This window comes from Octodon degus, unplaced genomic scaffold (assembly GCF_000260255.1).
Source record: "Octodon degus isolate 3935 unplaced genomic scaffold, OctDeg1.0 scaffold00012, whole genome shotgun sequence".
NCBI lineage: Eukaryota > Metazoa > Chordata > Mammalia > Rodentia > Octodontidae > Octodon > Octodon degus.
The window spans coordinates 15491387-15495530 of record NW_004524588.1 but is presented as its reverse complement, the minus strand read 5'-3'; the positions used below and the strand labels follow the sequence as shown (position 1 = coordinate 15495530).

The following is a 4144-nucleotide window of genomic DNA, read 5'->3' as shown; positions in this document are numbered from 1 at the left end:
TGTTCTTGATGGATACCAAGACTGAGGTTGCCTAAGGATCATAAATACTACTATGGGGCATTGTCGGAGAACCATGGGCTGGGCTGAGAAGACAGCAACTTCTCATAAGTCAGCACAAATGACACTTAAAAGACTTTACAGAATAAATGGCAACAAACTTCCAAACATAGATACAGAGTTTGACATACAGACAAGTGAAGCATGAAAACTCCAATTAAGATTTGGTCTTCCAAGAAATGATGAAAGAGGAAGAGGAAATACCAAAGCTTAAATCCATGGCTGCCCCACCAGGTGCTCCCCTAAAAAAGTATCAGACTGGAATGGTTAACAAAAGGACACTTGAAAAATATGAAAGAGAAGCTAAGGGAAAACACAGAGAAACTTAGGACTTTTCTTGGGCCTTAGACACAAATCAGGAAGCACGAGACAAGGATAAAACAGTAAGAGTGGGTCATGCTTACTTTGAAACATAAAAGAAACACTTCACAATTCTGGATGCCCCTGGCCATAAGAGTTTCATTCCAAATATGATTGGCAGTGCCTCTCAAGCTGATCTGGCTGTGTTGGTGATCTCAGCCAGGAAAGGAGAGCTTGAAACTGGATTTGGAAAAGGAGGACAAGCCAGAGAACATGCAATGTTGGCAAAGACAGTAGGTATAAAACACTTAATTGTGCTTATTAATAAGATGGATGATCCAACAGTAAACTGGAGCAATGAGAGGTATGAAGAAGGTAAAGAGAAGCTAGCACCATTTTTGAAAAATGTTGGCTTCAGTCCCAAAAAGGACATTCATTTTGTGCCCTGCTCAAGATTGACTGGAGCAAATCTCAAAGAGCAGTCAGATTTCTGTCCTTGGTACATTTGATTACCATTTATCCCATATCTGGATAACTTGCCCAACTTCAGTAGATCAGTTGATGGACCAGTCAAGCTGCCAATTGTGAATAAGTACAAGGATATGGGTGCTGTGGCCCTGGGAAAGCTGGAATCAGGAGCTATTTGTAAAGGCCGGCAGCTTACGATGCTGCGAACAAGCACAATGTGGAAGTCCTTGGAATGCTTTCTGATGCTGTAGAAACAGATTCCGCAGCCCCAGGAGAAAACCTCAAATCAGGCTGAAAGGAACTGAAGAGGAGGAGATTCTTCCAGCATTCATACTCTGTGATACCAATAGCCTCTGTCATTCTGGATGCACAATTGATGCCCAGATAGTGATTATAGAATACAAATCCATCACCTGCCCAGGATATAATGTGATGCTGCATATTCGTACCTGTACTGAGGAAGCTGAAATGAAAACTTTTATCTGCTTGGTAGATGAAAAAAGTAAGACTCGCCCCCATTTTGTGAAACAGGATCAAGCATGTATCGCTCGTATAAAGGGAGCAGGAACCATCTGCCTTGAAACCTTTACAGACTTTGCTCACATGGGTTGTTTTACCTTAAATGATGAGGGTAAGACCACTGCAATTGGAAAAGTTCTGAAACTGGTTCCAAAGAAAGACTAAGCATTTTGCTCAATGGCCCTGCACAATACTGTGAGGAAAACTGACTGCAAAAGCCTACTTCAGGCCGCCTTCTCTTATTTTCAGCCCCTTTATAAACCTCTCCCTATATTTTGTAAGAGAAAAAATTCATACCAAAGTCCACATTATGTCAGCTTTCTCACTCTGAGAGCTCTGCTGCGCCACTGTTGAGTTTTTCCGAAGATGAGCCCCCCGTCCCAGCACCGCTTCCTTGGACAGATTTGGCAATAGCTTCATAAGTGGTGTGGACATAATTGCACACGATAATGAAAACCTATAGAAAATTTTGCTTTTCATCTCCCCCTCAGGCATAATTCATCTTTTTTCCCAGGCAGATCATTCTGAGGGTGTGAATGTGCATGCACGTGTTACAGACAACTACCATGTTAATAAGCTATTCAATTTGGAAAAAAAAAGATGGGGCATGGTGGCAAGTACCTGTAATCCTAGCACTGGGGAGACTGAAAACAGGAGGATCACTACAAGTCTGATCTGTGTAGTGAGACCCTATAGATCCTGTACTAAACACATAAAAAGGAAGAAAACTTCAATTAGCCATAACCAAAATAAATCTATACCAAGGCATATAATACTTAACATTGCAGAAATTCAGTAGAAGAACAGAACATTAAAAGCTATTAGATAACAGAAAAAGATCACCCATGAAGTATCCATCAGAATCACAGCACATTTCTCCACAAAAGGCCTCAAATCAAGAAGAGCTCGAAGTGAAGTGTTTCAAGTCCTGAAAGAAAATAACTTCCAACCAAGATGGATGTCCCCTGAAAAGCTATCTTTCAAAACTGATGGAGAAATAAGATACTTCCATGACAAAAAAAATCAGAGGAAATTTATGACTACCAAACCAGCACTCTAAAATGTTTTGAAAGACATTTTAGAAAAATATAACAAGGATTACAACTCCATACATAAGTTATAACCATCAATGTTAATGGTCTCAGTTAATCAATCAAAAAACAGATTGGCAGAATGGTTCAGGAAAATTCAACAATATGTTGCATACAAGAAACATATGTAATTCAAAAAAAAAGTTCATAGAATAAAAGTCAAAGGATAGAAAATGATGCTCCATGCAACAGAAACCCAGAAGAAAGCAGGGGTAGAAATTCTATTTGTAGACAAAAGAAATTTCAAGTCAAGACTGATTAAGAGAGACAAAAAATATCACTACATTTTGTGAAGGGAACAATCCCAGAAGAAGTGATAATAATTATTAATATCTATGCAACAAACACCAGTCCACTCTCCTATATCAAACAAATATTAATGGGCATAAAAAATCAAATAAGCACTAATGCAATTGTATTGAGAGACCTCAATACCCCACTGTCAAAAAAAAAAAAATAGAAAGATCAACTAGACAAAAAACAATGTAATATTAGAACTGAAACAAACTTTTGAACAAATGGACTTAGTAGATGTCTATAGAGTGTTTACTCCCACTACAGCAGCATACACATTCTTTTTAGCTGCACATGGGACATTCTCCAAAATAGACCACATACTAGAGCTCATACAACATGCTTAAATGCAAAGGAATTGAAATTATTCCATGTATATTATGAGACCACAGTGTCAATGAAACTAGAAATCAGTGGCAAAAGAGATACAGGAGAACTTCATAAACATTGGAAATTAAATATCACCCTCCTGAACAACCAATGGGTCACAGATGAAATTAAAGAAGAAATTAGACAGTTTCTATAATTAAATGATAATGACAATACAATATACCAAAACTTATGGAACACAGTGAAAGTAACTGAAACAGGGAAAATTCATATCAGTGAATATACACATCAGGGAAACAGAGCAAGTGCAAATAAACAATTTAAATAAATAACTTTCCTAGAAAAAGAAGAGCAGGCAAAGACAAAGTCTCATACAAGTGAAAAAATTATAAAGATTCAAGCAGAATTTTATGTTGGATGGTTAAGACCAAGTTAAAGCAAGACCTATATAACCAAAAATGTAACTTTTGTATCTGACAAGGTCAGTCAGATCACCTCAGGATTTACCCTGGAACCATGTACAGCACTTTGTGGATCTTTTATCAGTGTCAGCCTCTGGATGAGTCACAGCCATTGCTTGACCAATTTTGCTCTCTGTGAGAGTCTGAGAGAATTTTTTCTCTCTAGATGACTCTCCTTAGGCAACTATACATCATCAATCACTTTCTTCTGTGTTCCCATAATCTCCTTGATCAGAAAATCTGGGACACCACTGAATTACAGGATGTCACAGCAAAGGTTCTCTTATGTCCTGAATCCTCACTGACCTTGAAGGGCTAGGGCCAAAATATTGGCTATCCTTGTAGCCCCTCTATTTCTCTAGTTTTTGGTCCATAAACATGAGTTGTTAAACATCCAGAAGAGAAACTTAATGATATTATTTACCTGTAACAGAGGCAGTTGGGCTTAACATCACTATTGTCTGTATATCAAACACTTAGACATAACGTGGAACTGCTACTTTCCAATAACCACAGATATTCTAAACTTTATATCCCTACAGAATGTGAAAAACACTTACACATTTTACCCAGAAATTTAGATATCAAAACATATACCACATTGTAGCAGAACACTCCTATAAC

General features: G+C 37.9%; 1 pseudogene; it reads left to right on the top strand.

The window, feature by feature from the left end:
- Positions 1-236: 236 nt before the first annotated feature.
- Positions 237-1509, top strand: LOC101577915 (annotated as a pseudogene).
- The last annotated feature ends 2635 nt before the right edge of the window (positions 1510-4144 follow it).